This window comes from Procambarus clarkii, chromosome 54 (assembly GCF_040958095.1).
Source record: "Procambarus clarkii isolate CNS0578487 chromosome 54, FALCON_Pclarkii_2.0, whole genome shotgun sequence".
Taxonomy (NCBI): domain Eukaryota; kingdom Metazoa; phylum Arthropoda; class Malacostraca; order Decapoda; family Cambaridae; genus Procambarus; species Procambarus clarkii.
Window position 1 is genome coordinate 29,340,212 of NC_091203.1, and position 12,401 is coordinate 29,352,612.

The 12,401-nt window shown below is 41.7% G+C and overlaps 1 long non-coding RNA gene across 1 annotated transcript; it reads left to right on the forward strand.

Moving 5' to 3' along the window:
* The first annotated feature begins 4,484 nt into the window (after positions 1-4,484).
* On the forward strand, positions 4,485-7,670 carry LOC123751740 (uncharacterized). Its single transcript, XR_006772128.2, has 3 exons — positions 4,485-6,887; positions 7,084-7,210; positions 7,592-7,670. It is a non-coding gene; the product is annotated as an uncharacterized lncRNA (long non-coding RNA).
* Positions 7,671-12,401: the final 4,731 nt, after the last annotated feature.

The window sequence follows — 12,401 nt, forward strand, 5'->3', positions numbered from 1 at the left end:
CGTGTTTGCTGATTGTCGAGGACTCGAGCCATTAAGCAGTCAAAATCCAATATTCAAGTCTATAGATTGTATAGATTATTGGATTGTAAGAAAAGAGTGAGCGGGAAAGAGATAAAAAAAACACAAAGTTAAATTCAAAGGGATTCCATCTCAGGTTGGACTAGTGCTGAAGGAGGTTGGTGATGAGCTGGCCAAGTGGGCCACAACCAGACCTCAAGTTGACACTGAAGGTGTGTGAACCAACAAATAAATAAAAGGCAAATAATGAAATATTCAGGTACAGACAAAAGTGACGGGAAGATGTATTATATGAGAGAATACACGCCATGAAGCACTACATGTATGCGTCACACTATGAAGCGCTACATGTATGTGCGTCACACTATGAAGCGCTACATGTATGTGCGTCACACTATGAAGCGCTACATGTATGTGCGTCACACTATGAAGCGCTACATGTATGTGCGTCACACTATGAAGCACTGCATGTATGTCACACCATGAAGCACTGCATGTATGTGTGTCACACCATGAAGCACTGCATGTATGTGCGTCACACCATGAAGCACTACATGTATGCGTCACACTATGAAGCGCTACATGTATGTGCGTCACACTATGAAGCGCTACATGTATGTGCGTCACACCATGAAGCACTGCATGTATGTGCGTCACACCATGAAGCACTGCATGTATGTGCGTCACACCATGAAGCACTACATGTATGTGCGTCACACTATGAAGCACTGCATGTATGTGCGTCACACCATGAAGCACTGCATGTATGTGCGTCACACTATGAAGCACTGCATGTATGTGCGTCACACCATGAAGCACTGAATGTATGTGTATCACACCATGAAGCACTGCATATATGTGCGTCACACCATGAAGCACTGCATGTATGTGTATCACACCATGAAGCGCTACATGTATGTGCGTCACACCATGAAGCACTGCATGTATGTGCGTCACACCATGAAGCACTGCATGTATGTGTATCACACCATGAAGCACTGCATGTGTGTCACACCATGAAGCACTACATGTATGCGTCACACTATGAAGCGCTACATGTACGTGCGTCACACCATGCAGCACTGCATGTATGTGTGTCACACCATGAAGCACTGCATGTATGTGCGTCACACCATGAAGCACTACATCTATGCGTCACACTATGAAGCGCTACATGTACGTGCGTCACACCATGAAGCACTACATGTATGTGTGTCACACCATGAAGCACTGCATGTATGTGCGTCACACCATGAAGCACTACATCTATGCGTCACTCTATGAAGCGCTACATGTACGTGCGTCACACCATGAAGCACTACATGTATGTGCGTCACACCATGAAGCACTGCATATATGTGCGTCACACCATGAAGCACTGCATGTATGTGTGTCACACCATGAAGCACTACTTGTATGTGTGTCACACCATGAGGCACTGCATGTATGTGTGTCACACCATGAAGCACTGCATGTATGTGCGTCACACCATGAAGCACTACTTGTATGTGTGTCACACTATGAAGCACTGCATGTATGTGCGTCACACCATGAAGCACTACATGTATGTGTGTCACACTATGAAGCACTGCATGTATTGCGTCACACCATGAAGCGCTACATGTATGTGCGTCACACCATGAAGCACTGCATATATGTGCGTCACACCATGAAGTACTGCATGTATGAGCGTCACACCATGACGCACTACATGTATGTGCGTCCCACCATGTAGCACTACATGTATGAACGTCACACCATGAAGCACTACATGTATGAACGTCGCACCATGAAGCACTACATGTATGTGCGTCACACAATGAAACACTTCGTGAGAGCCACATAATGAATTATATATAACGATAATATATATAATTATATCCCCAGAAGGCTAATAGTGAAGAAGTTCTATACACTCAGAGGTGTAGTAGTAAGTGGACACGTCAAGAGTTCCTTCTAACAGAGTTATCAGGGACCAGCCATGGGTAGAAATGTGTCGCACAAGGTGACACGTCTCGGTGACAGTCTGTATAACGCCTTGACATATGCCACAATGCCGGTCCACAGATTAATGCCGGTCCAAAGATTATTCGCTCCAATAAGCTTTTAGTCTGAACTACTGACGAACAGCTGAGGAATTCTCCAAGAGGAGCGATCCCACTAGAGAAGCATGGTGTCAAGAGTGTGGGAATTATGTAGAGCGTGTGGAAATTGTGTCAGGCGTGTGGGAATGATGTGGGGCGTGTAAGAATAGTGTGGGAATGATGTGGGATGTGTAGGAATAGTGTGGGGCGTGTGGGAATGGTGCGGGACGTGTGTGAATGGTGCGGGGCGTGTGGGAATGGTGCGGGGCGTGTAGGAATGGTGCGGGGCGTGTGGGAATGGTGTGGGGCGTGTGGGAATGGTGCGGGGCGTGTGGGAATGATGTGGGACGTGTAGGAATAGTGTGGGGCGTGTGGGAATGGTGCGGGACGTGTGTGAATGGTGCGGGGCGTGTGGGAATGGTGCGGGGCGTGTAGGAATGGTGCGGGGCGTGTAGGAATGGTGCGGGACGTGTAGGAATGGTGCGGGACGTGTGTGAATGGTGCGGGGCGTGTGGTGGCGGGTAAGTTTTTATTATTATTATTTGCTACCACAGGCGTGGCCACACATTTACAATGCTAACCAGCATGTATACATTGTCTTCTGATCTCCTGGTGTATACATGAAGTTGTTTACTTGTGATTTGTTCTTCCTGTATTTCTTCCATGATCTTTATTTTTCCTTTTAAGGCTATTTTTTTCTTTGCTGTCTTATCTTTTTCTCTTTGTTTTTATTTAGTTATCTCTTAGAATTCTCCGACCATCTGGTTCTCACTTTTATAGAAAGTTTGTCTTCCCATCTCCTCCGCTGCTCCTCTCGCCTCAGCTCTCATATAAACTACACAACCGACGACCTCACTACAGTGGCCACTGGCTTCCGTTACTGTTTCATGCGGCAAGGATAATGTCTTCATATCGTTCTGCATGAAGACCAGGTTTAGCCTTGGTGATATTTCCTTCCCATTTTCCATGTTTCCTTATTAACATGTGTTACGTTGTTCCTTTTAGCTACATCTTCTAGCTTTGCTCTTCATGTTTCTTAATTTCCTCTCGAATCCATTGATTCCCAGTCAATTTCTTTGATTAAAGTCATCCACATTGAGCCAGGAATAACTTTCTCAAGTAAACATCTACACTGAGTCAGGAGTAACTTTCTCCAGTTAACACCCACACTGAGTGAAGAGTAACTTTCTCCAGAAAACATCCACACTGAGTCAGGAGTAACTTTCTCCAGAAATATTCATGACGGTACACAATAAACACTTCCCTCTGGTAATGCTGAAAATACAAGATGAACAAATTATATAAAATACATAAGCGGGCGAATGAGTACAAGATATGAATTACTAATGGTTTAATGTCACTATATTAAGTACATTATAATACATAATAAACACTAATACATAGCTAAACATTGAAATGCATGTTAATACCTGTACTTAGTTATCAATTTTAATATATACTAATACATCGAGGTCACCGTCCCCCAGCTCAGAAAAGCATCACACAGCTGAGGAGAACGTCATTCAGCTGCGGAATACATCAACCAGCTGGAGAGTGATGTCAGCCCCCAGGGTTTCTCCTCAGGTTTCACTGACGGGTATACATCTCAAGCGTGTCCATCTGTCTCTTTTTCAAGCTTGTCCTTTAGGCTTACCCAATCAAACGCTCTCTATTGAGCTTCGTCACTCAGCTCTTATTATCCATGAGGCTTCTCCCCCTAGAGGTTCATTTTCAGGCTTCCCTTCGAGAGGTTTACCCTCATGCTTCCCCCTAGAGGTTTACCCTCAGGCTTCCCCCCTAGAGGTTTACCCTCAGGCTTCCCCCCTAGAGGTTTACTCTCAGGCTTCCCCTCCTCAGTCATCCTCTCCTTAGGCTTCCCCTCCTCAGTCATCCTCTCCTCAGGCTTCCCCCTCCTCAGGCTTTCCCCTCCTCAGGCTTCCCCCTCCTCAGGCTTCCCCCTCCTCAGGCTTCCTCCTCCTCAGGCTTCCCCCTCGTCAGGCTTCCCCTCCTCAGACTTTCCCTTCAGGTTCCTCATCAAATTGGTCATCATCATCGTCGGCCTCCAGCATGCAGAGTGGGCTGCGTTCCTCCTGGCAACTCTGGTCGGTCATGTAGTAGTAGTGTTCGTAGGTCAAGGCGGAGCACCTGAGGACATCCCAAGGAACACCGTCAACCTTTTCTTCTCACACATACAATTGGATCATATAAACAGAAGCATAAATTCCACCCAAGAAACTCTGAACATAAAAAAAAACGCACGAAAGAACACAATAAAACAGGAAACTGCAGGAGTGATTATAGGTCCATGCAAGGCAGCTTCCAGAGTTCCCACGAAAAATATATGAGTGTATAGGGATTGTCAGTGGAAGTGTAGGGGGGGGGGGGGGGGGGGGGTCGGGGTCACATATGGACCCGACCATTAATACGAGTCCATAGGACCATGTACGTCTGGTCATCACAGAGGACCAGGTACGTCTGGTCATCACAGAGGACCAGGTACGTCTGGTCATCACAGAGGACCAGGTACGTCTTGTCATTACAGATGATCAGGTATGTCTGGTCAACACAGACGACCAGGTACGTCTGGTCATCACAGAAGACCAGGTACGTCTAGTCATCAGCCCGTCCTACTTGGAAGACCACCTAGTTCTACCTGGCTGACCAGTCTCGAGTTGTCACATGGTCACTAAACTGATGTACTAAATTGCCAGAACCTAACCCAACCCAGGATCCACGAAAGGTGAAAGTAACAGCCCGTCAATATAGCGAGCCGCTATAGTTTAGAGTACATCTTATTTTGACGTTGAGGATTTATATGTCGTCCAGGTTGAGCACACATTAGGTCCATCATTAGAAATTCCAAAATAGGTGCGTAAAGCAGTAGATCTAATAAATAATAATTACCTCATACTTTTGAATAGAATATTTCATGGGTATTTATTGCCTATTTCTATTTACTAATTAATGTTAATAACAAATTACAAATATGTTTGCTCTACATCGTTATAACTGGTTACAAATATTGTGAACATATTTGTTAAGATTTTATGTAAATCTATTTTTTTTTAACTAAAAAGTACATTTTATTTTACTGTTTTATAAGAAAGTTGACAATAATTCAATTCAAAAGAATAACATTAATTCTAATTTCCTAATTTAAAGCAAATATTTAATCACCACTTCCATAATAATGCTTGGCGAATATCTAGCCAAGCAACATTTTATAAATGCTGCATCGTTTTATAAGCACGTCATATTAAAAGTTTATCAAAAAACCCCATTGTTCCGCAGAATCCCTGCATGGGAGTCATTGTTATAGACAGTAAACTAAGTGGGTACACAAGCTTCCCATGCCTAATGTCTTCTTCATAATTGAACTTAAAAAATTGAGTCTCATTACCATCCCTCCTGACGCTTGGCGGGCGCCTGGATGTAGGAGAAGCAGGGGGCGTCTGGTAGGGCAGCGGAGGTACTGCTGAAGGGGTCAGTGTGGGGCGGGGGGCGCCGCACACACGAGCTGCTGTGCCTGCAACAGTAACACAAGTATATACCACGGTTAATCCCTCTCCAAATAGGTACTGACATACAACAAACTCTCTCCAAGCAGGTACTGGCAAACGGTACACGTAATAACTTCACAGATCAGTAGGAAGACCTTATCTTGAGATGATTTCGGGGGTTTTTAGTGTCCCCGCGGCCCGGTCCTCGACCAGGCCTCCACCCCTAGGAAGCAGCCCGTGACAGCTGACTAACACCCAGGTACCTATTTTACTGCTAGGTAACAGGGGCATAGGGTGAAAGAAACTCTGCCCATCGTTTCTCGCCGGCGCCTGGGGTCGAACCCAGGACCACAGGATCACAAGTCCCGCCTGCTGTCCGCTCGGCCGACCGGCTCCCTTAGGGGCACTAACCTCACAGATCAGTAGGGAGATCTTAGGAGCACTAACCTCACAGATCAGTAGGGAGATCTTAGGGATACTACCCTCACAGCGCTGTAGAGAGACCTTAGGGGGCTTATCAAACGCAAAAATTCTGAAAAAATCTAATCTTTTTGAAAAATTTATAAAAATACTACAACGTTCTGGCAACACTGTGGCGCAAACCGATAATGTTATGATATAAATTAAAGTATTTATGGTACATTTCCATGCGTAATTGTGCAGAATCCGGTGCCCCGCGGCTGTGGCGCGCCAAGAGTATTGCGTCGTACGTTCTAAACGTCAAATTTTTCATAATAACGTCGTAAATATCGATGTATGCATAAGGAGTAAATATACACTCATTGGCAACCTTCTCACCGCTTGTTGTGCTATAGGGATTTCCCAGCCCTCAGTCACCTTGTGTGTCCGATAGAGTGTGAACTGGTCTGACGCGCGCTCCATTATCGTTCCTGGAATAGCACATTGTTGCGTCTACTGTACAAACTCTTATAAAGAGATAATGCCAGAAGATAAGAGCAGCAAATCTGGCACTCGGTCGCCGTCTTTATCAGTAAAAGAAAGTCGCTTTAGCGTGAAGAGTAATATCCAGTGAGAGATGGTGGCGCACCACACCACCTCAACCTTCCTCACACACCACCTCAACCTTCCTCACACACTTCCTCAACTTTCCTCACACACCTTCTTCAACCCTCCTAGACCCTCCTCACACTCCTTCCTAGACCTCCCTCCCTCCATCACGCCGAGACAGGCTCCTGAGGAAGGTGATCCAGCAATCATGCAGGTGCCTACTAGTGCCCAATGCAGTGCCACCTTGAGGACCCACAATTCGGACCAATGTCAATAGGTTAGTATGTTTTAGTGTTATAATTTGATAGTTGGTAATAACTGTAATATGTATGTGCAGGATATATATATATATATATATATATATATATATATATATATATATATATATATATATATATATATATATATATAATTTTTTTTTTTTTTTTTTTTTTTTAATTTTTTTTTCAATTTTTTTTTTCGTTTGTTATCAGGGGATGTGCATGGAACTTGCATACCTTGCTCAATGGATACCTATCTGCAAGGGTGCCAATTATGAACAAAATAGGTCGATGTCAAACTCTGCTACAGGTGGCCGAACTTTGATCTTATTTTACTCAGGTAAGTAATTTACAACTTCAAGGTGTTTCTCACCTTTCATTTATTAATCAATTTACATGCAAATTACACCTTATATGTAGAGTTTGTGCTTCTACAAACGTGTCGAGCCATTTTAGTCCAAAGTCCATTTGTTGATTTTATACAAATTTATAAACATCATATATTGCATATTTTTGAAAGGGTAACTTTGAATAATTATATTATTGCACTAAACACTTTTTGGCTAAAACCCCAATTTAAAATCCTTTATTACATGCTAATGTGATATCTGAGTGTTATAGAAAGGATTTTAGTTGACACATGTGTTCCCTAAAAAAATTTGAAAATGTTGAAAATTCGTTGCATAATGCGTTCTGTATTTTTTTCTCCTTTTCTGTTTAGGTTGTGATGCTGAAACTTGGACCAGTTGCAGCCCTTTCTATAACCATTTCATAAATAAATTTACAAACAAATTGAACAACTTTTACTTTAACCCGTAATAAACCACCTTATGGGCACTAACTCACAGATCAGTAAGGAGACCTTTGGAGCACTAACCTCACAGCCCAGTAGGGAGTTCCTAAAGGCATAACAGAATCGTCCACGGTCCACGACCAAGCGTTGGTATCCAAGTCGAACCGGCCACCGACCCAGAAATCAGTTGTCAGCCCTGCAACACCATATACCAACAATACTTATCGTGTATCACTGTCATAAATGTTCAGTGATCTTTGTGATCGTCACTCAGCACAATGCACGGTATTGTGCTCCGTACTATATATATGTCGTACCTAGTAGCCAGAACGCACTTCTCAGCCTACTATGCAAGGCCCGATTTGCCTAATAAGTCAAGTTTTCATGAATTAATATATTTTCTCTAAGTTTTTTCTTATGAAATGATAAAGCTGCCCATTTCAATATGTATGAGGTCATTTTTTTTATTGGAGTTAAAATTAACGTAGATATATGACCGAACCTAACCAACCCTACCTAACCTAACCTATCTTAATAGGTTAGGTTAGGTTAGGTGGCCGAAAAAGTTAGGTTAGGTTAGGTTAGGTAGGTTAGGTAGTCGAAATACAATTCATTCATGAAAACTTGGCTTATTAGGCAAATCGGGACTTGCATAGTAGGCTGAGAAGTGCGTTCTGGCTACTAGGTACGACATATATATATATATATATATATATATATATATATATATATATATATATATATATATATATATATATATATATATATATATATATATATATAAACTCGACAGATAGTTTATATTAAGTTAATATAGTTAAGTTATATAGTTAAACTCAGACAGTTTATATATAAACTGGAGGAACTCGACAACCTATGATAACCATCTTTGTAACCTATATGTAACTCCTTTTTTGTAACAAAGTTCAAATAAAGCAAATATATATGTGTACATACAAAAGATTGGGGGTGGTAGGAAAAGATAATATTAGTGTTCAGTGAGAGACCACAAGGTCTCCTCTGAATACTTTTTATTTTCTTCTCCGAGGCTATGGGTCCCCACATTGGCACCAGAGGTGGTACCCTCACAAATTTGTATAAATATATATATATATATATATATATATATATATATATATATATATATATATATATATATATATATATATATATAAATAGATATATATATATATATATATATATATATATATATATATATATATATATATATATATATATATATATATATATATATATTCGTATATTTTGGTAGCAGTCTTTCCTGTAGACATATATTATTAAATATGACCGAAAAAGTAAGATTAATAATTCTAACACGAATTTTCTCGATCTTTCGTATGTTTCTTTTCACTGTTGGTGGTAATTCAAAAATCAATTCTCCAAAATTCATTTTTATTTCTTGTGTCGCGTCAGACTAGAAATAAAAATGAATTTTGGAGAATTGATTTTTGAATTACCACCAACAGTGAAAAGAAACATACGAAAGATCGAGAAAATTCGTGTTAGAATTATTAATCTTACTTTTTCGGTCATATTTAATTATATATATATATATATATATATATATATATATATATATATATATATATATATATATATATATATATATGTCGTACCTAGTAGCCAGAACGTACTTCTCGGCCTACTATGCAAGGCCTGATTTGCCTAATAAGCCAAGTTTTCCTGAATTAATATATTTTCTGTATTTTTTTTCTTATGAAATGATAAAGCTACCCATTTCATTATGTATGAGGTCAATTTTTTTTTATTGGAGTTAAAATTAACGTAGATATATGACCAAACCTAACCAACCCTACCTAACCTAACCTATCTTTATAGGTTAGGTTAGGTAGCCGAAAAAGTTAGGTTAGGTTAGGTTAGGTTAGGTAGGTTAGGTAGTCGAAAAAAATTAATTCATGAAAACTTGGCTTATTAGGGAAATCGGGCCTTGCATAGTAGGCCGAGAAGTACGTTCTGGCTATTAGGTACGACATATATATATATATATATATATATATATATATATATATATATATATATATATATATATATATATATATATATATATATATATATATATATATATATATATATATATATGTCGTACCTAGTAGCCAGAACGCACTTCTCAGCGTACTATGCAAGGCCCGATTTGCCTAATAAGCCAAGTTTTCATGAATTAATTGTTTTTCGACTACCTAACCTACCTAACCTAACCTAACCTAACTTTTTCGGCTACCTAACCTAACCTAGCCTATAAAGATAGGTTAGGTTAGGTTAGGTAGGGTTGGTTAGGTTCGGTCATATATCTACGTTAATTTTAACTCCAATAAAAAAAAATTGACCTCATACATAATGAAATGGGTAGCTTTATTATTTCATAAGACAAAAATTTGAGAAAATATGTTAAATCAAGAAAACTTTGCTTATTAGGCAAATCGGGCCTTGCTTAGTAGGCCGAGAAGTGCGTTCTGGCTACTAGGTACGACATATATATATATATATATATATATGCGAACAAGCCTGAATGGTCCCCAGGACATATACAACTGAAAACTCACACCCCAGAAGTGACTCGAACCCATACTCCCAGAAGCAACGCAACTGGTATGTACAAGACGCCTTAATCCACTTGACCATCACGACCGGACATAATGAGGTGATAGCCGAGGCTATATGAACCACCCCACCGCCGGCACTCGGATAGTTATCTTGGGCATAGCATTTTACCAAATCACCTCATTCTTTGGGGCACACGTGAGGAACACAAATGCGAACAAGCCTGAATGGTCCCCAGGACATATACAACTGAAAACTCACACCCCAGAAGTGACTCGAACCCATATATATATATATATATCCGAGTGCCGGCGGTGGGGTGGTTCATATAGCCTCGGCTATCACCTCATTATGTCCGGTCGTGATGGTCAAGTGGATTAAGGCGTCTTGTACATACCAGTTGCGTTGCTTCTGGGAGTATGGGTTCGAGTCACTTCTGGGGTGTGAGTTTTCAGTTATATATATATATATATATATATATATATATATATATATATATATATATATATTTATATATATATATATATATATATATATATATATATATATATATATATATATATATATATATATATATATATATATATATATATATAAATATATATATATGTCGTACCTATTAGCCAGAACGCACTTCTCAGCCTACTATGCAAGGCCCGATTTGCCTCATAAGCCAAGTTTTCATGAATTAATGTTTTTTCGACTACCTAACCTACCTAACCTAACCTAACCTAACTTTTTCTGCTACCTAACCTAACCTAACCTATAAAGATAGGTTAAGTTAGGTTAGGTAGGGTTGGTTAGGTTCGGTCATATATCTACGCCTAGGGACATCCTGACGTCACCGTGCCTAGCCTTCACAGAGTGCTGTGTGAATGTCCTGGGAAGGTGCAGGATTAGCGGAAAGTGCCCAGAGTGGACCATCTCAACAAAAACGGATCAAACAGGTGGGTGTGCAGTTTATGGAATACAACGGCAGTGAGGGCAACGCTGGCGCCCTCTAGGCCTCCCACGACTAAGGTGTGGGGGAGAATGGGGTGTTGTTGTTCGGTAGGGCGAGGGTGGGGGGTCACCCATGTGTTTACTATTTGTTTACTAGTTGTGTTTACTAGTTGTGTTTTGCGGGGGTTGAACTTTGCTCTTTCGGCCCGCCTCTCAACTGTCAATCAACTGTTTACTAACTACTTTTTTTTTTCCACACCACACACACACCCCAGGAAGCAGCCTGTGACAGCTGACTAACTCCCAGGTACCTATTTACTGCTAGGTAACAGGGGCACTAAGGGTGAAAGAAACTTTGCCCATTTGTTTCTGCCTCGTGCGGGAATCGAACCCGCGCCACAGAATTACGAGTCCTGCGCGCTATCCACCAGGCTACGAGGCCCCCAGCTAGGCTACGAGGCCCCCAGTGCCACCCAGTGTTTATAGAAATACGTTTGGGAAATAAAAATGAAAATAAAAATCAGTAATCATGGTCAGAGATAATACAGCTCACAGTGTGTCGGATTACAAGTGTATGATTCATTCACCATTGTGCAGTGATATACAATAAAATTATACCAGTGTTTAAGTGTCACCCAGATCCCCCCTCAAGCTGAGCGAGGCCCGGTCAACCCCCACCTCCTCCCTGCCCGCCGGCCTCGCCGCACCACAGTACCTCCTGCCATCCCACCACCCAGACCCCCTGCCCATGGGTGTCTCCCACTCACCTATTCACCGCCCACACAGTGCTTGTGGCAGGGATGTGCTACCCTCCATGCACCCAGATATGGCACAACAGGTCACAGCAGGCATTCAGGTTCCTCCCAAAAGGGAGGGAGACACAAGTACTCATAGGAGTGGTGAGTGTGAGGGACAGCTAGCCACCCCTCCTGCCACCACCCGTGTCCACCCCTGCCGCCACCACCCCTGTCATCCATCTCACGCCGGCAGCCCGGGGGATGGAGGGGACTCCACCAACTAACCAGGAACCCCTCAGCCAAGAACAGGGTCCTGGGAACAGTGCACCCAGACGTGCAACCAGAGGACCCAGACTCAGAGGAACGTGTCGGGTGTGTGACGAATCGCACAGCATTAGAAACGATGAAACCCTACGTCAACACAACAACTGTGAGGGTTCATGGACGGCACCTGTAGAGAGAGAAGGCCCACAGGTCCC